This window comes from Rhinoraja longicauda, chromosome 5 (assembly GCF_053455715.1).
Source record: "Rhinoraja longicauda isolate Sanriku21f chromosome 5, sRhiLon1.1, whole genome shotgun sequence".
Taxonomy (NCBI): Eukaryota; Metazoa; Chordata; class Chondrichthyes; order Rajiformes; family Arhynchobatidae; genus Rhinoraja; species Rhinoraja longicauda.
Window position 1 is genome coordinate 59,723,142 of NC_135957.1, and position 25,627 is coordinate 59,748,768.

The window sequence follows — 25,627 nt, forward strand, 5'->3', positions numbered from 1 at the left end:
CAACTCAACATCACCTACTCAAGGGTAACTAAGGATCACCAGCAATGTCCATTTCTCAAAAATGCAGACCTGATATTTGCTTATCTGTTTTTTTATGATTTTAATCATTACTTAGAAATTCCTCCTTTCCTTAATATTATTTTAATACTCGAGGTAAGATAAATAACAACATATAACAACTTACTTCATCAACTTTCATCAACGGGTTCAAGAGAATGTCATGCATGTTACGTGACGGTCATGTGGTTTCCAAATCCAGGTCAGTGATACTGCATTCACTGATACATATTAGCACAGATTGGCCCTTATCCTGTAAAATATCGTCAAAATTTGAGTTAGGGAACTTCTCATTTCCTTTAGCACTACTCCCATTGTTAATGTACAGATTGCAAGCAATACAGTTGCTTGATTGCAAGATGGCAGCTGAGGTTGTAATTTATCTCAGTAATGCTGGCAACAGTGCTAAGAGGTGTCAGAAACCTATTCAGATATTTAAAAAGAAATGGAGTTAAATTCATGAGATGAGATTTGGCCAAACTTACAATACCACCAAAGTGCAACTATCATCAGCTGCACTGCATTGGAGTAAAAATGAGATTCCTTTCTGATTCCTCAATATTGAAAGGAAACATAAGATCAAAAGAGGAGGAAATAGATGGCAGTGAACAGAGGGAATGAATGGATTCACTTATTTAAAGTCTTCATGCAAATGAAGGATTGTTACATTCACAAGCTGCTTAAATTACAAACCTGCAAATCTGCGTTTTGACCTGCCAATAATTTGTGATCTGTCATCTTTACGGATGTGTGTCTACTTTGCTGAAGGGTCTGTCAGCTATTGATTTTCTAGGTTGGCATGTATGACAGGTAGCCATCCTTCTGGAGTATGGTGTGTAATCAAATAAGGCACAAATCTCAAGTCATAAAGGAACAGGAGCAAGAGTCACTTCCAGTCTGATTAATTTTCTCAACCCATTATCAATTTATATTACAAATGCCACACTCAGCTGACATAAATGCAGCATAAAGTAAATGTCACTTTGCAATGAAGAGAGGAACAAAGAAGCATTGTGCCATTATGTGGTTATCTTTTAATGTAAGAGGATTATAAGTAACAACAAAGTCACCCTCCTTTTATATTAAAAAAATTACAGTTGTCTTAATTCTATCAGTTTTGTTCCTATGGGAATGAAGCAAACCTTAGACTTGCATAAGGATACGATACTATTAAGTGAATTGGCTTTGATAGTTAGGTGGAAAATGATGCAAGTGGTGGCTGGCTTTGGAGTTGGAGTTAGGTAGAGAGGTTGAAGTTAAGTTTGGATGTGGTATATGAACCAGGGTATGAAGAGGGCAGTTCAGCTACAAGATCAGACGTAGCTGTGCTTCAGCAAGCATCAGAAGCAGGTAAGTTGAGCAAGAAGGGCAGCAAGATAAAATAGATAAACAACAAATTTTCAAGGCGCACCACCAAAGGAGGTAGTGCATTCAATGTCAAGTCATGGGTTGAGATACGAGGTTCTTCAAGAATCTGATGCACATGTTATACTGCCTCCCTGATGTCCTCTGAACATTTGCCATGCAAGCAATGTGCTGGTCTATTGACTTGCACCAGAGCTACTACATTTATATACCAAAAACAATGTACCTTCTCATTGAATCAATATCATTCTCCCCAACACAGAAGAAAACATATAATCAGGTTAGTATCACATGTTGCTTTTGAAAAACTGCAAGGAAAAGAAAGGAACTATAGAACTCTGAATAATCACAGGTTTCAGTTGACAAGGTGAAAGTGTGTCTCAAACAACTCAGAGAAGAATAAGAAAATGGTTATAGATTCAATGTTAGAGTTTGTTATTGCAACTACAAGTCATAATTTAAGGTGGAGTTTGTTGTCTAATACATATGATATTGGAGTTATGAATTTCAGTGGTCAGTGCTTAGTCAGGCCTTGATATAATCTATTTACTATGGGCCTTTTAAGACTCTTTCTCAAATGAATCAGGGAAAGAATCAGAATTTCAAAAGCTCGTGTGCATTTAGATTTGGCTAACATTTCACTTTGAAGACATAGTTTGCTGGCTGTGTGAGTAATTATATCTGTATGGAGCATAATAAATGATATCCAGTTCTACTTTTTTCTACATATATATTATTTAATTATTAGTCTAATTTGCCACATTACTTGTACGATGTAAACTAGTAAGGGTTTTCCTCTCAGCAGGATCTGAATGGGATTTGCTGCTCTTTACAATGGCACCTGTTCACAGACTTTCTTTGAGTTTTGTATGGTTTTGTATGGGGTGATTGTAAATTCATTTCAGCACATCATCTTCTGAAATGCACCAATATGAACTGGTAGGCAGCAGCAGTCTCCTCGAGCATTGAGGTTGAAGAATGATTAGTAAACCATGCTGATTCTGAATCAAGAAATGTTTAGTTTAGTTTAGTTTATTATTGTGACGTTGTAAACCTAGAGAATAGGTTTAGGTTTTGTTATTGACAGTGAATTGCTTCGTTTTTGCAGGTAATACTAAATATAAATACAATTAAGCCAAGTGCAATTAGTAAAAATGCAAAATGCAGAATCTAGCACAACAGTTCCAGAGACAAAGTCCAATGTTCCCAATGAGTTAGAGAAGAATTGGATATACTCTAGCTTATGGAAATCCCATTCCGAAGCCTTATAACAGAAGGGTACAAGCTGTTTCTGAGTCCGGTGGTGCATGCTTTCAAGCTTCTGTATAATCTTTGATTATGTTGGCAACTTTCCTGGGCTACTTTCACTACTCTCTGCAAGTTCTTGCAACATTGGGCAGAGCTTTTCCCAAACCATGTTGTGATGTAACTCGATAGTATGACTTCTATGGTGCATCTGTGGAATTTTGTAAGAGTCGTTTGGGACATGCCGAATTTCCTCAGTCTCCTGAAGAAGTAACAGCATTGGTGTTCCTTTGTGGCTGTCACTTCAGTGTGAATGACCATGGCAGATCATTGATAATATTTACACCAAGGATACCATGTTGTCAATGAACAATCAAGTAGTTTGCTCTGCACGATCTATAAATCACAGTCAAATTGAGAACAATAAAACACAATATGAGAGAAATCACAGAATGATACTGCATGAAAAGAATGCTGCTGGTTATGTCCTTTTACATGTTCTTTATATGAACAATTATCTAGCCTCATTCCCTTGCAAATTCATTCCTTTTAGAAGCTTATCTATCTCCCTTTGGTAGTGCTACAATTAAATTTGCCTTCACCCAGTATTACAGGCCTTAAATATTCTCTATGTTAAAAACTTTTCCTCGTGTCACTTCTAATTTTTATTGCCCTTCAGTTTTATTCCGTCCCCTAGTTCTTCAAACCTATACCAATATGAACTGTTTCTATCCAAGTCACTGCCCAATATTTCAAGATTTAAAATACTTTTATCTGATCTCCTCACAGCCTCCCCTTTCCAAGGAAAACAACACCTGCTTTTCAAGTCTATCCATATAACTAAAGGCTCTCATCCCTGGAATCATTTCAGTCAATATCTTCTGCACATCTGTGAAGCTTTTACACCTTGCCTAAAATGCAGCAGCCAGAATTGAACACAGTACTTGATTGTGGCCGAACCAGTGTTTTTCATTAAAGATTTATTGTGATTTTCTTGCTCTGGCATGGTGTGCCTCTATTTAAAAGGCATATTTTTATAATCACTGTCTCGTCTTGGCTTGACATTTTCAAGGAATGATGCCGACCTCTCTTCTTGAACCTTTTTCAGAATTGCTTTTTAGTTCATAATCCTCCTATTTTTTCTTTCACCGCAATTCTAAACATTAAATTCCATCTGCCATTGCTTTTCCCCATTCCACCATTTTGTCTGTTGATTTCACAATCTTGTGTATATTTCCTTGAAGTTTATTGATATCCACCTGACAAGAGACCAGGTTTTTCTGCCTTAAGCAGATTTTAAAATTATCTGCTGCATACCTAAATCCAACTCCTTATTGTAGATTAAGAAAAGCACTGGTCCTCAGATACCCTTGGGCAACTCCACTGGACATTTCTCACCAGTCTGAAAGACACGGCAAATTAAAATTTACTTAAATTGCTGAGATGACAGAACATGAGCTACAGAATCTTACTGGTCCTATACGAGGATATCAGCTTTTCAGTATTTTTATGTCCTTGATCCTAATATTTTAAAATTCTGTGACACCCCCGTGGGAAATGTTCATATACTGTAATCTTTAAACTTTAGAGATACAGCGCGGAAACAGGCCCTTCGGCCCACCCAATCCACACCAACCATTGATTACCCTGTACGCGAGCACTATCGTACACAATAGTGAAATATTTCAATTTTACCAAAGCCAATTACCCTACAACCTGTACGTTTTTGAAGTGTAGAGGAAAGCGGAATACCTGGAGAACACCCAGATGGTCACGGGGAGAACGTACAAACTCCGTACAGACAGCAACTGTAGTCAGGATCAAACCCGGGTCTCAGGCGCTGAAAGACAGCAACTCTACCGCTGAACTACTGTGCCACCCCTGGTTTTCATTCAGGGTGTAACATTTATTATTGTAATAAACTACGCAGTATTTCCTAGTACTTGAAGAATGTTTGCTGTAAACTATTCTTGTTCACTCATCTATAATTCTGTCTCTGGACTTCATCACTTAAATTGCAACTGATGTTTGGAGTACTTAAGCTACTCCACATTGTATGAAGATCAAGGGATTCTTCCATTGAAAGGAAAGTTTGTATTTATATAAACATCCTAAATTCACCTCAGTGTGTGCAAAAAATGACCACTGCATTATAGAGGAGAGTTCATTTCAAATATTTTTAATTTGCTGTAATACTTTCTGAGATATTTTGAAGTCACAAAGGGCATAAAATAAATGAAAACTCTTTCTTTTAAAATGTTCCATAGCCAGTGAAGCTGTATCATCTACGATGGTTTGTAGGATAGGGAATTACGAATGCATTGTTCGACAAATAACAATTAATTATGGTTATATTATCTGATTTTCATGATGCTGTTTAAGATATAAATATTGGTCAAAACATTTGGACTGTGTACTTTTTTCATCTATGTACTTTGTCCACAATTGGGTTGTTGGGGCCCTAGTTTAAATCGTGTCTAAGCATCCAGACCTTTTCCAACAGTGCATTCCAATGTCAGTTCACATTTTACGCTATTTTCTGGAGACTGACTTGAACCCAGAAGCACCTAACTCAAGAATGAGCGTGCTAACATCTAGGTGAATCATAGCTGGCAACAAGTGCTGGTTTCTTTAAGCTGTAGCAGTTGACTGACCTACATTTGGATTCCAGACCTACAGCACCGATATTCAAGCTTAATGAGCCTCAAGTGAGATAAGCAATTAGAAGACATTCCCAAGACAATAACAGTTAGACAGGTACATGGATATATCAGATTTGGGGGGATATGGACCAAACGCAGGCAGGTGAGACTAGTATAGATGGGACATGATGGCTGGTTTGGGCAAGTTGGGCCGAAGGGCCTGTTTTCACACTGCATCACTCTCTGACTATATGACTCTAATAAAAATATTTGTTTTTATCTGCTAAATAAAATTACACATAGGCAAAATAAATATTACAGACAATCAGCAATACATTGACAGATGTACTGGGTAAAAATTTAATAGTTATTTTTAAATTATCTTGGGCTTTCGGAATTTTGAAGCTGGCAGTTTGATGAATATTGTTTAAATACAGCCGAGATCCTATTCCTGTACTCCACAACGTTTACTGTAATTTCAAGCTTTTTCGTCAATTGCAAACTTTGACACATGTGAGAGTCCTGAATATTTGTACAGGCTAAAGAGATATGCTTCAAATTTTAATACTTGGGGGATACCACTGTAAACATCCCTCCAGTCCTATAAACAAAGAGACACATTTATATTATGCCTTTCATGTTCCTTTTAAAATGTCACCATGTGCTTTATGATCAATGAAATACTTTTGAAGTGTTGTCATTGTTATAATGCGGGCAGCCAATTTGCGCACAGCGGGCCCCGAGGCAGCAATATGATAATGAACTGGTAATCTGTATTTAATGATGTTGGATGAGAGATACCTCGTTCACCATTATCCTCTACCCGTTTCTCCTTCATTTCCATCTTTGGTGCATTTGGTATCATGAGCTTCAGTTTTCTTAGTAAGTTTATTGTGTGGCGGTTAATTGAATGTCTTTCTAAAGGCCATACACACATCGGCTGCACTATCTTCATCAAACCAACCTGTTGTTTCAGTGAGCATGTCACCTCGTTTGACAGCCTCAATCTGCCTTCAACTAATCACAGTTGGCTGAAAATGATTAACCCATTTTCTTCCAAGTGACAATTAATTTTGATGCATATTGCATACCCATCACTAGCATTAGGCTGACTAGCCTGTGGTTACTGGATTTCTTCCTCTCCCCTCTCTGGAACAGACTTTAAACACTGGGCCACTCCCATATTCAAACATGATTGAAAATATGTGGCCCGTTTTACTACTTATACAAGTTTACTTCAGCAACCTCGGAGAGTGACAAACCGGGCGAATTTGAGTATAAGAAAATAACTGCAGATGCAGTTCTGGTACAAATCGAAGGTATTTATTCACAAAATGCTGGAGTAACTCAGCAGGTCAGGCAGCATCTCGGGAGAGAAGGAATGGGTGACATTTCGGGTCGAGACCCTTCTTCTGAGTGCTCCCAACCCTTGATGCATGGCTTTATAACTTTGAACCTTTTCAAATTGTCCACATCTTGTTCTGTACTGCGACATTGTCAGAATTATAATTTTGTGTAGATTCATCGTACAAATGTATTGTGTTAATTGTTAATTGTCAAGGGAATAAATAGCTTCATGATTTGTTTTTGAGATATTGTGGGCCAGATTGGGCTGATCTGGTTCTCTTTCCTGGAATTATCGCCTTTAGACTTTACCAATATAGTGCGGAAACAGGCCCTTCTCCCCACCGACTCTGCGCTGACCAGCTAACCTGCACGTATGCTAATGTATGCTAAATGCCAATTTTACATCTTACCAAAGCCAACTCAACTGCAAACCTGTACATCTTTGGAGTGTGGGAGATCCATACGGTCATAGGGAGAACGCACAACTACTTACTGACAGCCTCCCTAGGCAAGATCGAACCCTGGTCTCTGGTGCTGTAAGGCAGCAACTCTATTATTGCACCACTGTGCCGCCCATCTCAGTTCCTGAAATAATTGTAAACAAAACCACTACTTTTTATGGACACCAAAAAGTAGCCAGTATGCATCTATCTATATATATACTATATCTATATATCTATATACTAAAGCTCTCATCTTGTATGTTTGTTCCCGAAATACAGCCAAAACGGTACACGATAGCGCAACAATTTTAGGCCCACCTTACTCGCCATTCTCCTGCAGTATGCAGTATCAAGTTTCATTATTTTTTATGTAATTCAGCGTATAAACTTTAATAAATGCGCTCCCACTTGCCGGGCCCGGCAGCTGCGCCTGCGCAGTTGGGGAAGGGTTGGTGGGCCTGGCGGCAGAGCACCTGCGCTGCAGTGCCGGGAGGATCGGCGCCCGTCACGGCGTGCCCCGCGCCTCACCTTCCTCCCGTGGTGCAGCACGGGGCAGAGAAGATGGCCGCCAACAGGGCGAGCATGCGGCAGCACCTTGCGGCCGCTCTCCTGCTGCTGGCCATCTGGGGCCTGGAAACCCACTCCCTCATCTTCACCATGGATGTCCAGTGACTCTACACTTCCATCCGCCCACAAGGACGGTCTCGAAGCCCTCCATTTCTTCCTCGACCGTAGAACCAGCCAATCCCCATCTACTGACACCCTCCTCCGCCTAGCAGAGCCGGTTCTTACCCTTAACAACTTCTCCTTTGACTCCTCCCACTTCCTCCAAACCAGAGGCGTAGCTATGGGCACTCGCATGGGCCCTAGCTATGCCTGCCTCTTTGTCGGGTACGTCGAACAATCCCTGTTCCGGACATACACTGGCCCCATCCCCGAACTCTACCCCTGCTACATTGACGACTGCATTGGTGCTACCTCTTGTACCCATGCAGAACTCACTGACTTCATACACTTCACTTCCAATTTCCATCCTGCCCTTAAATATACTTGGACTATCTCCAACATCTCCCTCCCGTTTCTGGACCTCACCATCTCCATCACAGGAGACAGACTAGTGACTGACATCTACTATAAACCCACTGACTCGCACAGCTATCTGGACTACACTTCTTCCCACCCTGTCTCCCGCAAAAAGTCTATACCCTACTCCCAATTCCTCCGTCTACGCCGCATCTGCGCCCGGAATGAGGTGTTTCACACTAGGGCATCAAATATGTCCTCATTCTTCAGGAAACGGGGCTTCCCCTCCTCCATTATAGATGAGGTTCTCACTAGGGTCTCTTCTACATCTCGCAGCTCCGCTCTTGCTCCTCCTCCCCCCATTCATAAGAAGGACAGAATCCCCCTCATTCTCACCTTCCACCCCACCAGCCAGCGTTTCCAATAAATCATCTCACAACATTTCCGTCACCTACAACGGGACTCCACCACTGGCCACATCTTCCCATCCCCTCCCCTTTCTGCGTTCCGCAGAAACCGTTCCCTCCGCATCTCCCTGGTCCACTCGTCCCTTCCTACCCAAACCACCCCATCCCCGGGCACTTTCCCCTGCAACTGCAGGAGATGAAACACCTGGCACTTTACCTCACCCCTCAACTCCATCCAAGGACCCTAACAGTCTTTCCAGGTGAGACAGAGGTTCACCTGCACCTCCTCCAACCTCATCTATTGCATCCGCTGCTCTAGATGTCAACTTCTTTACATCGGCGAAACTAAACGCAGGCTCGGCTATCGTTTCGCTCAACACCTTCGCTCAGTCCGCCTTGACCAACCTGATCTCCCGGTGGCTGAGCACTTCAACTCCCCCTCCCACTCCCAGTCTGACCTTTCTGTCATGGGCCTCCTCCAGTGCCATAGTGAGGCCCACCGGAAATTGGAGGAACAGCACCTCATATTTCGCTTGGGCAGCTTGCAGCCCAGCGGTATGAACATTGACTTCTCCAACTTTAGATAGTTCCTCTGTCCCTCTCTTCCCCTCCCCCTTCCCAGTTCTCCCTCTATCTTCCTATCTCCACCTATATCCTTCCTTTGTCCCGCCCCCCTGACATCAGTCTGAAGAAGGGTCTTGACCCAAAATGTCACCTATTCCTTCTCTCCTGAGATGCTGCCTGACCTGCTGAGTTACTTCAGCATTTTGTGAATAAATACCTTCGATTTGTACCAGCATCTGCAGTTATTTTCTTACACTCACTATTTTGATCTAATACTTCCGTGTTCAATGCGTGCTTCATTGAACGATGACTCCTGCGGTAAATGTTCAAATTTTCTTCAAGTTAAAGTTTGACCACTCAATAATATTAAAATTGTGTTTTCAAGAGAGAATTAGATATACACATAGGGCTAACAGAATCAAGGGATATGTCCTTGTACATCAGTCACTGAAAGTAAACATACAGGTACAGCAAGCAGTGAAGAAAGCGAATGGTATGTCGGCATTCATAACGAGAGGATTTGAGGAAAGGAGTAAAGCGGTCCTTCTGCAGTTGTACAGGGCCCTGGTGAGACCACATCAATAGTCAATAGTCCATTTTTTTGTCACATACACATAAATGTGCAGTGAAATGAAAAATTACCCGCAGTTCAACAATAAGACCAATAAAAATAAGCAATAAAAATATGCAATAACACATACAATCATAAACCAACACCAAACAAAAGAAACATCCCTCACAGTGAGTCTCCTCCAGTCACCTCTTCACTGTGATGGAAGGCCAGAATGTCTTTTTCTCTTCCCCTGCCGTCTTCTCCCGCGGTCAGGCTGTTGGAGTTGCCACATCGGGGCGGTCGGGGCTCCCGACATTGAAGCGACACGCCGGACGGTGAAAGGTCCGTGGCGGGCCGACCCAAGCCCCGCGATTCGGGGTGGGCGAAGACGCTGCCGTTGCCGGAGCTCCCGATGTCGCCCCCCATCCAGGGGCCTGCGAGCTTCCGACGCCCACGCCGAAGCCTCCGGAGACGAGTCGCAGCAGCTCCCGCAGCATCCGAAGGCAGCCAGCGCCGCAGGTGGTGAGTCCGGGCCGCGGGCTCTGCGAACCAGAGCTCAGGTGGTCCCGGCTGGAGGCCGCCAGCTCCAGGTGCATGGCCGATGGTAGGCCGCAGCGGGAACGGAGACACGACACAGAAACAAAGGTTGGGTCTCCGTTCGGGAGAGACACTTTTACAGTTCCCACCCCCCCACCCCACATAACACACAACCGCAAACACTACATCATATCTAAACTACAATTAAGACAAAAATAACAAAAAACACAAAAGACAAACGGACTGCAGGCAAGCCGCAGCTGCGAGGGCAGCGCTGGCTTATTCTGGAGTATTGTGTGCAGTTTTGGTCTCCTAATTTGAGGTAGGACATCTTTGCTATTGAGGGAGTGCAGCGTAGGTTCACAAGGTTAATCCCCAGGATGGCGGGACTATCATATATGAGGAAAGATTGGAAAGACTGGGCTTGTATACACTGGAATTTAGAAGGATGAGAGGGGATCTTATAGAAACATAAAATAGAGACGTCTCTTATAGAGACGTATAAAATTATAAAAGGACTGGACAAGCTAGATGCTGGAAAAATGTTCCAAATGTTGGGCGAGTCCAGAACCAGGGGCCACAGTCTAAGAATAAAGGGGAGGCCATTTAAAACTAAGATGAGAAAAACCTTTTTCACCCAGAGAGTTGTGAATTTGTGGAATTCTGTGCCACAGAAGGCATTGGAGGACAATTCACTGGATGAATTTAAAAGAAAGTTAGATAGAGCTCTTGGGGCTAGCGGAATCAAGGGATATGGGGAGAAGGCAGGCACGGTTTACTGATTGGATGATCACAATGAATGGCGGTGCTGGCTCGAAGGGCCGAATGGCCTCCTTTTGCACCTTTTTTCTATGTTTCCATGAGAAAGCAGGGACGGGGTATTAATTTTGGATGATCAACCATGATCATATTGAATGGTGGTGCTTTCTCGAAGGGCTGAATGGCCTATTCCTGTGCCTATTTTCTAAGTTTCTATGTAACATTTATTCACATACTCAACCTGGTCTAGATGTTAAAGGTCAATCTCACTGGCCCAAAGCGTCCAGGATTCCAGCACAGACTCAGCAGTAACGGCGTGTCTGTGATACAGGGAGGAGGTCCTGCCTGGTGCGTTTTGTCAGCTGGCAGACCTCAGCCAACAGCTTTGTAGGTTGTAATAACTTTTAAATACTTTTTAACAGTTTTTAAATGTCTCTGAAATACAAATATTGTCAATCTGGAAGGAAGTAATTAAAAAGAATCAAAAATATTATTTTTCTTTAAAATAAACTAAAAATGCATTATTATAAAGATTACAGCAACAGAAAGGAATTTAAAGTAAGGAATATGCCTGCCCCTTTGGTTCATTATCTATAGCCCTACAATCCCAATTATAAGCAAGGGCCTCTTCGATCCTGTTCCAGGACGAACTTCACAGGCTTCAAGAGGCAACATTGGCAATGGATTAAACTAAATGATTCAACCTTTCAAATCTTTCAGTATGTTCTGGACTGAACTCTCAGACATACTGTTAGTTCAAAGGCTAAACAGTGGTGGTTCTACTCACCTCCTGAAAAAACTGTTACAACATGGAACATAGAACAGTGCAGCACAGGAATGGCCCTTCAAGAGTCAAGAGTGTTTTATTGTCATGTGTACTGAAACAGAACAATAGAATTCTTACTTGCAACAACACAACAGATTAACATATTACTCTGTAAAACCGCTAACAACAAAAGAATCAGGCTATTAAACATACAACCTCACACATATATTGTTTGTATATATATATATTATATATATATATACATATATTGATTGTTTTATATATGTATACACTACTGCAACTCCCTATACACTGGGATCAGCCAATCTTCCCTGTCCCGCCTGCAACTGGTTCAAAACGCCGCAGCGAGACTCCTGACGGGTACCCGTAAAAGGGACCACATCACGCCGATTCTGGCCTCTCTCCACTGGCTCCCTGTACGGTACAGAATCAACTTCAAGCTCCTCCTATTCACATATAAAGCCCTAAATGGACATTCCCCCCCCCCCACATCAAAAATCTTCTAACCCACCTCTCTAACTCCAGGTCCCTCAGGTCGGCCGACTTGGGGCTACTCACTATCCCGCGGTCTAGGCTTAAGCTCAGGGGTGACCGCGCTTTTGCGGTTGCAGCTCCTAGACTGTGGAACAGCATCCCTCTCCCCATCAGAACTGCCCCCTCCATCGACTCCTTTAAGTCCAGGCTCAAAACCTATTTCTACTCCCTCGCGTTTGAGGCTCATTGAGGAGGCGCTGTGAACTGTTTTGTATGTGCTGTTATGTTTGCGTGCTACTGTATGTTTCATTTTTTCCTTAGTACCTAATCAGATGTACAGCACTTTGGTCAACGTGGGTTGTTTTTAAATGTGCTATACAAATAAAATTGACTTGACTTGACTTTACATATTTAGAACAGTCAATATATGTGCATATATATGTATATACAAATAATAAATATATATCTATATACATATATAAAGCAATCAAAATATATACATACATTGTTTGTGTATATGTATACATATTTGATTGTATGTATGTATATACAGATGCTCCCCGCCTTACGATGCTTTGACTTACGATATTTTGACTGCGATGGTGCAAACGGCAGCGAACAGAGAGGATTCATGAAGTTGATTCCTAGGTTGAAGAAAACTTGAGAAGATTAGGCCTATACTCATTGCAAATGACTTATTATTGCAAATACTTATTATTGCTATACTCATTGCAAATTCCTATTATACTCCTATTCATCATCTACAGTTCTGCTTTCAATACCATTATCTCATCCAAGCTCATCTCCAAACTCGTGGAACTTGGAATCAGCTCTCAACTCCGCGACAGGATTTTCGACTTCCTGACCAACAGACCACAATCAGTGAGGATAGGTGACAATTCATCCTCTATGATAGTCCTCAACACTGGTGAGGCCCACCTATTATACACCTTATACACTCATGACTGTGCAGCCAAATATCCATCTCAATTTACAAATTCGCGGATGGCACGCATAGTGGGCCAGATATCAAATAATGAGGAGCTCGCATGGATATGGTGCAGTGGGTAGGTCTGGATCAGCCTTGATCTTATTGAATAGCAGAACAGGCTTGAGGGGCACAAAGGCCTATTCAGGTGTAAATTCTTATGTTCTTATGTAATACACAGCAAACATCTGAAACAATTTCCCCCTCGCCCTCCTTAATACAAATGAAAAGGAAAGCTCTCAGAGCTAAAATAATTAATTGCAGATTTTTCTAAATTCTCCAGATAGTTATCTTCAATACAAGGGTGCACGAAAATAATAAAATTTAAAGATTTTAAAAACTTTTTGTTGTTGTTTCTAAGTTAGATTTTAAATCACTTAGTACTTAAAGTATTCCTGTGTCAATGCCATTCTATAGAAGAAAGGTTTACGATCATGATGGATTGGCTGCCTAATATAAAGGTCATTTACACTTTGACCAACAATCTGTAAGTGCTTTAACAACTATTACCATTGTGAGGCATAATTCATTTTGCAGAACAAGTAATCCAGTTCTTTTACTGCTGTAATAAAATGATCTGAGATGGAAGAAAAACTGATCAATGAAATAGTCAAAAGATAAATGCCACTGCCCAAAACTTGTGTGTTTGCCGAGCAGTTGTGACATTTTTCAAAGAAAAATGAAAATTCATGAGAGTGTGAATATTGAAGCAGTGAATTAGAAATCATATGAATATCTAAATCTCTGTCAGGCAGAGTTTTTAATTTATAATGGTAAAGGAAAGCTACATGTGACTCCAATACATATAAAAAGGCTTATTTTTTTGTAATGGATCCTTTCTCATTTTGGAAACAAAATACAAAAGAAACAGTTTCTGCCTTGAAGGGAACACACCTCCTGTCATTTGGAGAATGCCACTGATGACAGCTGGAAAATATATTTAAAGCCTGATCTTTCCAATTAAAGGGAAAGAATGCCAGGTTTAACAAAAAAAATAAGCATGCGGCAGTCGGAATTTAAAAAAAGATAAGCTTACAAAAAAAGAAATACATCATCTACAGATTAAAACTCTTTCTCAGTATGGGCCCTAAAATTCAAATCATAGCTTTAGTTTCCATTCACAGCAAACGACTTTCGTTCTTTCAGGGTGTGGGTGTTATTCTGAGCTGTGCTCTGGAACTTAAATGTGAGGTACCTAAGTTTGTGTTGAAATTCAATGGCGCCAAGTTGCAATAGCTTAAAAGTCTTGAAAGTGAAATGCAGACGCAAAAGAGCATCTGTTTCAGATCTTTAACACTGTTGTTGCTCAGCTGTTATTCAAATATAAAATTCCTGGTCATCTGCACAAAGAAGTGAAAATCTAGCTTCGTAAAAGTCTCGGAAATCAGTCTTCTGCTTACACAACTATATCACTAGTGTATTGTGTCACAGTTCATACCAGGGAATACTATGCATAGAATTTGAGCTGTTGAATGATATGCAAAAATGTAGAATAATACAGCACTGAAACAGGCTCTTTTGTTCACCATGTCTTTGCTAAACCAGATGCCAATTTGTATTAATATCCACTGCCTGCATATAATACATATCCCTCTATTTCTTGCATATCCATGTGCCTATCTAAAAACCTCTTAAACACCACTATTGCATCTGCTTCCACGATCACTGTCGTAGCAGCCACAGCCAGACATAAAAACAGTTTTTTTCCACGAGTGATAGTTCTACTCAATAACCAAAGTCTGTAGTCTCTTTTTTGCTCTGGTTTATTTTCACCCACATGTTTAGACCGTAATGGTGTATCCTTATTGTTTTGATGTGTTTATGCTTTATTCTTCATTGTTAACTGTATGTTTGTGTTGTCATTTGTGAGCGGAGCACCAAAGCACATTCCCTGTATATGCATACTTGGCCAATAAACTTATTCATTCATTCATTCATTCATTCATATCACCCATTCCTTCTATTCAGAGATGCTACCTGTCCCGCTGAGTTACTCCAGCAGTTTGTGTCTATCTTCCGTACATCTTATACTTCTGGATCAACCTACCATGGGGGACTTTATCAAATGTCTTTCTAAAATCCATTTAGGCAACATCCACTGCCCTACTCAATCACCTTTGACACCTCCTCAAAAAGCTAATTCAAGTTAGTAAGATGTGATCTGCCATGGAAAAAGCCATTATGACTGTCCCTAGTTATCCCATTTTCTTCCAAATGTGAATAAATCCTATTCCAAAGTATCCTCTCCAATAGCTTCCCTACCACTGCAATTTTCTAGATTATATCTACTTTTCTTCCCATTCATCCACTGTCCTCACCTACCCATTCATCCACTGTTCACAGCAGCCCCATTCATCCACTGTCCTCACCTACCCATTCATCCACTGTTCACAGCAGCCCCATTCATCTCTTGTCCTACACCTTTCCCATTCATTTACTGTCCACACCAGTCGCACTCATAAGTGCCTCCACCCTCAATTGGTTTCCTGCTTCCTAAAATATATATATTTTTAATGAATTTGGGTGCTTTGACTGTGTTTTGCCCGACCCTCACTATTCCCACTAGCCACCGAATTATAAAAGGAAGGTGGACTATTTACTATTGAGTGTGATTTTATGGCTGCATTGGAGAGGGAAAAGGCAAAATAACTTTCAATATTTTTAACGTATAGTCTCAGTTTGTTTATCAAGTGTAAATGGTCTAAAATCTAGAAGATGGATGTTGAAAAGGCTGATTTAATTAAAGTATTTCAGTTAGAAGTATAGACTAGACTGCCTTAGCATGTACAGTGTGCTCCATAATGTTTGGAACAAAGACCCATCATTTATTTATTTGCCTCTGTATTCCACAATTTGAGATTTGTAACAGGAAAAAATCACATGTGGTTAAAGTGCACATTGTCAGATTTTATTAAAGGCCATTTTTATACATTTTGGTTTCACCATGTAGAAATTACAGTTGTGTTTATACATAGTCCTCCCATTTCAGGGCACCATAATGTTTATGATTTTAAAGATGCATGTATGGTCTATTTTTCACAGAGAATAAATTTAGCATTCAGCCAGAGCACGGTGAGTGATAGGGCTAAAAATGTATGACCCCCATTCTTCATACTTCACTGCCTTCGAGCACAGCTCAGCTGGAAATACAAAAGTACTGAACACCCATTTAACTAATAGTGTGAAGTTGTGCCTCCCCATAAATATGTGCGTTGGACTAATCTTCAGTTTAACTCATTTAGCATTCTTGAATACTTTACAATTATAAGAACTTTGTAATAATGACCAATTTTGATATTTTGGCAAATTGCATTGGTGATATGTGTTCTGTGTGTCAGAAATGGAGAGGTTAAACAGCTGTGAGCATCTGCTTGTTTTGGCCTCTCTCCCTGCTAATATTTATGGTGTGCTTGACCTTCGGCTCAACCTCAAAGAATAAGGAATGTAGACATTTGCTGGTAAATGTCATTTTTCCCCCTTCCGGTGTCAATACCTTCTGCACTTGCCTTCAATGCCATCTACACTTCACACCAAAATCTTTAATATGTTAATTGTTTTAATGTATTCTACAGTCCAGATTCATAGCAGTTTGGGATTAAACAGAAAAACAACTTTCTACTTAAAAATTCATTTGGTTGTCCAATTTGTTTTCATTCCAGAATTCATATCAAATGCAAAACAAAGAGCAAGGTTTTGTCTGTGCACAAGGACTTGGTTAGGGTCCATCTGGAATACTGCATTTTGTAGTAAAGTCCAAATATCTCCGGCATTTCCCATGTACTGACTGCCTGAGTGTGTTTTTTTAAGTTACCATTATATATTACACATTATTAACTCCGAAGTCAATATTAAGATGTGTAGTTTTTATTTTTTTCTTAATTGCTACATTAAGAATGAATTTATAAGTTATAGCAGTAAATTAAAAATATTTAAAATGGAGCTCCAGCAGTTGATACAATTGCATTCAAGTTGACTCAGATTTGATCCATTCCAGATGTGTGGCTGAGGTCCAGATCAACTCCACTGCTCCTGACCTCATATCTCAAAACCTTATTGTGCAAATGGGCAAATGGCTTACTGCACAGACCAACCACATCATATGTGGCTGTGCTTGCAAACCAGTCCATTACGTCAAAAGCCAGCTCAGCTGTTGTCTCTGAACAGCATATGTTTTTTGTAACAGTATGAAACCCACAGGCAAAGAGAAGGATGTGTTTAGTACCAGCATAACACAGTTATTAGAATTAACCGTGCTAAAGTTCACTGAAGGAAAGCCATACTTTTTTTTTTACATTCCCTGCAAGTCAAGCTTGAACAAAATGGTAAAAAATCTCCCGTATATAGTTTTGGCACAACAGCGGTCCAGTTATATTAAATGGGAAGGAATGTTACTTTATCTCTGTTTGAATGTCTCTCTATGAAAACAATTATTTAAATGTTTTGGGATAATTATTTAAAATTGTGTGAATGGCTCTGAAGAATTCTAAAAATCCCTTTATTTGTGCAGAAATACTACTAAATAACACATCTGTTGTCACATCTTCCCACGGATTCGGAAAAGCTGGGATATTTTCAGAACATATGATAATGCTTCCTTGCTAAGATAGCAATTTTGAGAACAAAACTTTTTCATATATCCCTATTGTAAATGCTGATTAACTACCTGAGCATTCAGTTACGATTCCAAGACTTAACTTATTTTAAAGAATTATGATATGAATACAAAGGCTATGTTAGGATGCCTGTGATCGGACGGCATGCTCACATCCAAAAGGGCATTTCAATTCAATTAATTAGTTCAGATAATTCAATTAATTGATTAGAATATTTCATGGTGGGCTAGGTAGAAGAGGTATTGTTGATAACTGTGACTATGATTGTTGTAAAAATCAATATTACCAGACTGGTTCACTAAAATCTTTTTGGAAAGGAAATCTGCCAACTTTACCCCTTTTCTGGCTTATGATAGGTATGGAGAACTCCGTACTTTCGATATAAGCATGCCTTGATGGTGCAGCAGTGCTAAATGGGGCAGACTACAAAAAGATCTAACAGCTCGAGACTAGCAAGTCTGCTATTATCATCCAGTTATCATTCAGAATACAGATTCAGGGTCAGATTCTTCCCAGTTGTAATCAGGCAACTGAACAATCCTCTCGTCAGCTAGAGTGCAGTCGTGACCTTACATCTACTACGTTGGAGACTTTGAGCTATCTTTACTTGGACTTTAAAGTGCCATATCTTGCACTAAATGTTGTACCTTTTATCCTTTATCTGTACAAGGTGGACGGCTTGATTGTAATCATGTATTGTCTTTTCTTTCACTGGATAGTACGCAAACAAAACCTTTTCACTGTATCCCGGTACACGTGACAATAATAAACTAGACTAAACCAAACTAGATCAAGCAAGGTAACAGCCCTGATTCAATGAGAAGTTTAGAAGGGCATGCCAGGATTTGCAGCAGGAGTAACTGAAATTGCAATATCAGCTTATAAGTTGCAACACTGGATGTACGCAGACTATACAACAGAACCAAGATGCTACAGGCACACATGCTGCTTTCATCAATCACTCACCTGCCTCTATTTCTCAATGTTACCCCACTCTCATCCCAAATTTCTCTTTCTGCTCATCATCCTTCACCCTTCCACTTATCATCTACTAGCTTCTGCCTGGCCCCTCTCCTCTTTATACTGTCTCCCTTCCCACTCGATTCTTAGCCCTCAACCTGATTCAACTGGTCCCTCCCTCCCCCATTCCCAGGGTACAGGATTTGCAGATATTCACCACCCTCTCAGAAGAAGGTATCACAAAATGCTGGAGTAACTCAGCGGGCCTGGCAGCATCTCTGGAGAGAAGGAATGGGTGACATTTCTGGTTGAGATCCTTCTTCAGGCTGAAGAAGGGTCTCGACCCAAAACGTCACCCATTCCTTCTCTCCAGAGATGCTGCCTGACCCGCTGAGTTACTCCAGCATTTTGTGATACCTTCGATATGTACCAGCATCTGCAGTTATTTTCCTACACCCTCTCAGAAGAAATTGCAACGTACCTTGATTTTAAAGAACCATCTCTTTACCTTGAAACTATGTTCCGTCCTTTTAAAACTTCATAGCTTTAAGGTGAAGATGGGCAAAGTATAAATGAGATGTTCGGGGGAAATTCCTTACACGGAAGGTGGCGGATGTCTGGAATGCACTGCAAGGTGTGTTGCTGGAGGTCGATGTGAATGTGAAGTGCTTGGCATAGACATTGGCTGTTTGTGTGCTGTAATGTTCCATGTTCTAAAACTCTCCCATCAGTGAAAACATCTTGACATCTATCTTGATGAAGGGTCCTGACCAGAATCGTGACCTATTCATGTACTCCAGAGATACTGCCTGACCCACTGAGTTAGTCCAGCACTTTGTGCCTTTTTGTGTAAAGCAGCATCTGCAGCACCTTGTGTTGACATCATTCCTGTCAAGTCCCCTTAGGATCTTGTATGTTTCACCATGATCACTCTAAATCTAATAAACTCCAAAGAATACTGACCCGAACTGTTTTGTATCTCCTGATAGGACAATCCTTTCATTCCTGAAATTAGCTTGATGAACTGCATCTAAATCTACAACATAGTTTCTTAGTAAGGGGGCCAAAACTGTGCATATTTCTCTAGATGTGGCTTCACCAATATTTTATACCATTATAACTAAACTTAAATAATTTTAAACTCCAACTCTTTGCAATAAAGACAGATATGCCTCTTTCCTTCCTAACTATTTGCTGCATCTGCCTTCTAAGATGCACACAAACTAGATCCCTCTGTTCTGCACTATTCGTCATCTCTTTCTATTTAGATAACAATCGGTATTTTGATTTATCATACCAAAGTACATGACCTCACACTTTCCCACATTAAACTCCACTTGCCATGTTTTTACCCACCCATGAGCTCAGTCCACAAGTATCCCTTAGCAAAATCCCAATACCTTCACCACAACTTACCTTTCCAGCGATTTTTGTGCCATTGACAAACTTGGATATCTTACATTTTGCTCCTCCCCTTGTTCATTAATATAAGTAACACATAATTGGGACCCAAGACCTGATCCCTAGGGTATCCATTCAATACATACTTTCAACCTGCTTTCTATGTGAAAACCGATTTCAATCCATACTAACTTACTTCCTCCAATACCATAATCAGCCTACAGAAGGGTCCTGACATGAAATATCATCTATTTCCTTCCACAGATGCTGCCTTGCTGTCTGGTCCACTGAATTCCTGCAGCAGTTTGTTCTTTGCTCATGCTCTTAAATTGTGCACTAGTCTGATATGGCATCTGTCAAATGCCCTTTGGAGTCCAAATATCATATGTACAGGTTTCCCTCTATCTAAAAGCAACAAACAAAGATCTGAAGGAACTCATTAAACCAAGCAGCATCCGTGAAGATAAATAGACAGCCAAAATGTCTGTTTGAAGCCCTTCTTCATTCTGAGGAAGAATCCTGATTCTTCAAAGTCTATCGATTTCCCTTCACAAATTTTGACTGGCCTGCTGAGTTCCTGCAGCACTTCTTTTTTTTGGATCGATTCCAGCATCTGTAGTCTCTTCTGTATCCATCTCCTTCTGTGTAGGAAAGAACTGCAGAAGCTGGTTTAAATCGAAGATAGACACAAAATGCTGGAGTAACTCAGCAGGACAGGCAGCATCTCTGGAGAGATGGGTGACATTTTGGGTCAAGGTCCATCTCCCTCTGTCTCCCTTGCTCATTGATTCCTCAAGGAACTCAAGCAAATTTGAAAAATATGATGTGCTTTTCCATGAACCATGTTGACTTGGTTTGAATTTATTAAACTTTTGTAAATGATTTGCTATTTCTTTGCTTGTTGATTCTAGCCGTAGTTACTGCTTTGAAATGCAGAAAAGAACTATTGCTGAAACCCGCAATCTAAAGGAGAGTGCTGGAAATGCCCAGGAGATCAGATCATGTCTGAGAAAAATGAAGCAAATATTGCACATGACATTACTGAAGAATTGACCAGTTCAATTACAGAATTTTCAGCTTTCCAGTATTAGATTTCTCGTATCTGCTGGTATTTTTTGATTTCCTTCTGTAAATATGCAGCTGCAATAGAAGGTTAAATGCTGGGAGTGACTCACTGACCGAATTCCCCAAAGTGTTTTCACCACCACAAGGCACTAGTCAAGAGAGTGATGGAATATTAACTGTCGTCTACATGATTTTTCAGGTGTTTGGCATAGTCTCAGACAAAATATTGGTTAGCAAAGTTGAAGCTTGTGGAATAAAAGGTTCAGTGGCAATACAGATTAAAAATTTGGCTTAAGGAGCAAAAGCAGTGATTCATGGTGAATGGTTATTTTTCCAACTTGAGGATGGTAGACTGTGACATTCCCAAGGGTGAGTGCTTGGTATACCCTTATATTTATATGTATTGGTGGCTTGGATGTAGGTATGCATGATAAAATTTCAAAAACTGCAGACAACACATAACTTGGATGAGCAGTGATGGTTAGGAAGATAATCGTGGACCATGAGAGCAAAAAGCGACAGAATGGGAAAATCCACTTCAGAGTATTGCCAAGGCTTCTTTGGTTACACATTCCAAATGCCCAACACTTGAGGTAGACAAGGTCATTCACTATCTTGTTCTTGAACAATATCATTAATAAGTCAAAGTCTTGTGCAAATATCTCATGGCACCCTGGGAATATATTCACCTCACAGGCAGGGGCTGTTTGAGGTGACATCTCACTGGCACCTTATGGAAGGGCAATTAAGAATGGCCAGTAGCTCACTAATCCATAAATGAAAGAAGACATCAATGTTTATAACTATCAGAAGGATAGCATTGGGTATTAGATTTGCAATAGACTGTGACAAAAAAGAACATTTATTCCCAACTGCCAGATCCCAATGAGAGTCATAGAGTTGTACAGCACGGAAACGAGCCCTTGTACTTGCCAACATGTTTGCCCATCTACCCTAATTACTATTTGCTCACTTTCTAAGCCTGGCCTATTTAAGTGCCTCTCTAAATGTCTCTTAAACATCGTAATTGTACCATTTCCTCTGGCATGGAATTCTAGATATCAACCATTCTGTGTGCAAATAAATCTTTCTCCTCAAAACTTCTTTAACTCTCCTTCCTCTCACTTTAAACCTATGCCATATTTGATTAGCCCGGGTGTCAGGGGTTATAGGGAGAAGGCAGGAGAATGGGGTTAGGTTGGAGAAATAGATCAGCCATGATTAAATGGCGGTGTAGACTTGATCGTCCGAATGGCCTAATTTTGCTCCTGTTACTTATGACATGACCTAATGATTATTTTTGATATTCCTACCACAAGAAAAATGTTCTGACGATATTCATTATCCATGACATGTATAATTTTATATATTTTTATCAAGTCTCAGCCTCTTTCATTCCAGGGAAAACATCCTAACCTGTCCATGCTTTCCTTGTAACTAAAATTCTTCCATCCAGGCAACATCCCAGTGCAACTACTCTGCATTCTCTCCAGTGCAATCACGCTCTTCCCATGGTGTGGTGACCAGAACTGTATATAAGGTCCAGTGTTTAGTTAAGTTGCAACATGATGTCCCAACCTTTAAATTCTATCCGATGAAGGCAAGCATGTCATGTGCATTCTTCATCATTCTAGATACCGATGTTACAATGTTCTGGGGACTATAAATTTGAACCCCAATGTGCAACATTTATCAATGTCCCTTAGAGCCTTTCTATTTACTGTATGCATCTTTAATCTATTTGGCTTCCTCAAACGCATCAGTTCATGCTCTTTGCAATTGAATTCCATCTGCTAATCTCCATTCAAACCATTTGATCTCCATCCTATAACCATAGACAGTGTGGAAGAAAGTTGGAAGAGAGGAGGGGCAGGACAAATCCAGCAGGAAATAGCTTGATTGAGGTGAGGGGAGTTTTGGTAGACAGATGGTGAACAAAGGACAGAGATGGAAAGGCAGGTGTCAGACAAATGGATTGAAGAGTTGTGATTTGTGAAGATAAAGGAATGAAAGTAGGTGGAAGGGTAGGGGGAAGGAAGAAATAAGTGTAAGTCCAGGTGGGGCACAGAGGAGGGAGGTGGAGGGGGGAGTAGGAAAGAAGGGAGAGGGTTTTATAATGACCTAAAATTGCACAATTCAGTGTTCATACTATTGGATTGTAAGCAACCCAAGCAGAATATGAGGTGTTGATCCTCCAGTGTGCATATGGCCTCACTCCGATAATGGAGTAGGACCAGGACAGAAAGTCTGCATAGGAATTGAAAAAGGAGTTAAAATGGTTAGCCACCAGAAGATCCCGTAGGCCATGACAGATTGAGCACGTGCTCAGCGAAATGGTCGCCGAGTCCAAGCATGGTCTCACCGATGTTCAGGAGGCCACATGATGAACACCAGATGCAGTAGATGAGATGAGAGGAGGTGCATGTGAACCTCTGTCTCACCTGGAAAGGCGACTGGGGCCCCTAGATGGAGGTAAGGGAGGAGGTATGGGGACAGGTGTTACATCTCTTACGGTTGCAATGGAAAGGAACTACTATGGACTTTGTGTTTGTTCAAGATGTACTTTGGGGGGTTTTTTGCACTATGGTCTGACTACTGAGCATAACTGATTATTAATTTATTGTATTATTTATTACGGTATATTTATTTGTTGTGTTACTGCCTTAATGAGCCTGTAAAGCTGCAGCAGGTAAGAATGTCATTGCTCCATTGATAGTACATATGACATTAAACATTCTTGACACTTGATTGTCATTTGGAAAGTGCCAGACCAACATAAGAGTAAGAGTCAAGCAGTAATTTGTATACCCAGCATTCAGCCAGATTTTTGACGGCCCAACAAAATGTCAGACTGTTTTTTAGATCTGTGGAATTTGATCTGTGTTTAGCTGCATTTCTCAAAAAAAAACAAATGCTCAACAAGCCATGTTTTATAATCAGTATCCTGTCACACCTTGAGACTCCTGACCATATTACTTCCCAAGAAACCTGATATGATTTATAATCTCTCAGTAGAAAGAATGAAGAATGTTAGTTGAAGCCAAGTAAATCAGTTTGTGGACAGGCTTATCGCATTGCATTCCAGAAAAATATTTAGTAATTATCGAGACGAATTCTGAGTCATTACCTTGAAACCCAGCTAACAATAAGTCTTATATGGGTTAGAATTGAAGTGGATGAATTACCAGCCTTGCAGCCGGATAGTATAACCAAGGAACACCATCTGTGTGAACTAGATGCTATAATCCCACAGGTTGCTCCAAGTCTTCTCAAGTTGTTCTGATCTGCAGACTGATTAACACTTAAGCAATGCTTTGAAAGTAAGAATTGTATCATGTGTCTATGTAAGAATAGTGGTGCCAAATCTGAATAACACAGATGCAATATTTTGCGTAGATCTTTTTTAATGTGCACCATTAAAAGTTACACATTGGAGCACTGGTAAAACACTTAATCAATTGTTCAATGGTTTATTTTGTCCAATATATGGTGAAATGTCTGTTCAACATGCTTTCCATCAAGTCAAACGATTCATGAATACAACTGATCCTCTTCTGGGAACAGACCACAGAAAGGCGCTGCATTCGAGCACCATTTTGCAACTCCCAAGTCTTTGAAACGCCCATTGTAGGTCTAAGGAGATGTGCAATATTATATTTCTCATTTTAAGGCCTGGTGGGCTGGTGGCACTGGATTGATGAATTAGGGGTCGGTCTGACCCAGGCCAAACTGCAGATGATGGTTAATACACATAAGGACACAATGTGCTGGAGTAACGCAGCGGGTCAGGCAGCATCTCTGGGGAACATGGATAGGTGCTGTTGGCTCTTTCCACCATCATTATGTGCAACTGCCACATGTTCGTGCCAATCGTAGAACTTTAGGGCACTTTCCGGTGGTAAGTGTGCAGACATTGACTTTCTCCTTCACCTTCCACTGCCACCAGCATGTAGCTTCCATTTACCAGGAATCACCTGGGTAAAATGCATTGCGAGATGCTGGCCATCTCTCAATTTTCACTTGTTGAAAATAAGTACGCTTGGGTAAGTGAGAGTCTGGTTGGCTGACCATCTCGATTTAAAACCCACATCCCATCATGCTTTCCGCAGAGAAATTATATAACGATTACATCAAGTATAATACATTCACCCAAGATTCCTCTACCTATTAATTTAGTGAATTTGTTAACCCTCTTGTTTTTTAACTCATAAATGCCTCTAATAAAATAACATAAATCAAAATTTCAGACAATGACATTTGTATTAATAAACTAATTACAGGGTCTATATCAATAGCATTTAGGCTTCAGCATGCCAAAGCCTGATGGTCAATGTTTTCTCACACTGTGTTCAGAAATATAATCAAGATAGTCAGTGAGTAAATCATCTGTTAAACAG

At 40.5% G+C, this 25,627-nt stretch overlaps 1 protein-coding gene across 1 annotated transcript in view; it reads left to right on the plus strand.

Annotated features, from left to right (window-relative positions):
• Positions 1-25,627, plus strand: part of nt5dc1 (5'-nucleotidase domain containing 1) — a 434,656-nt gene that overhangs the window by 360,255 nt on the left and 48,774 nt on the right. The window lies entirely within an intron of this gene.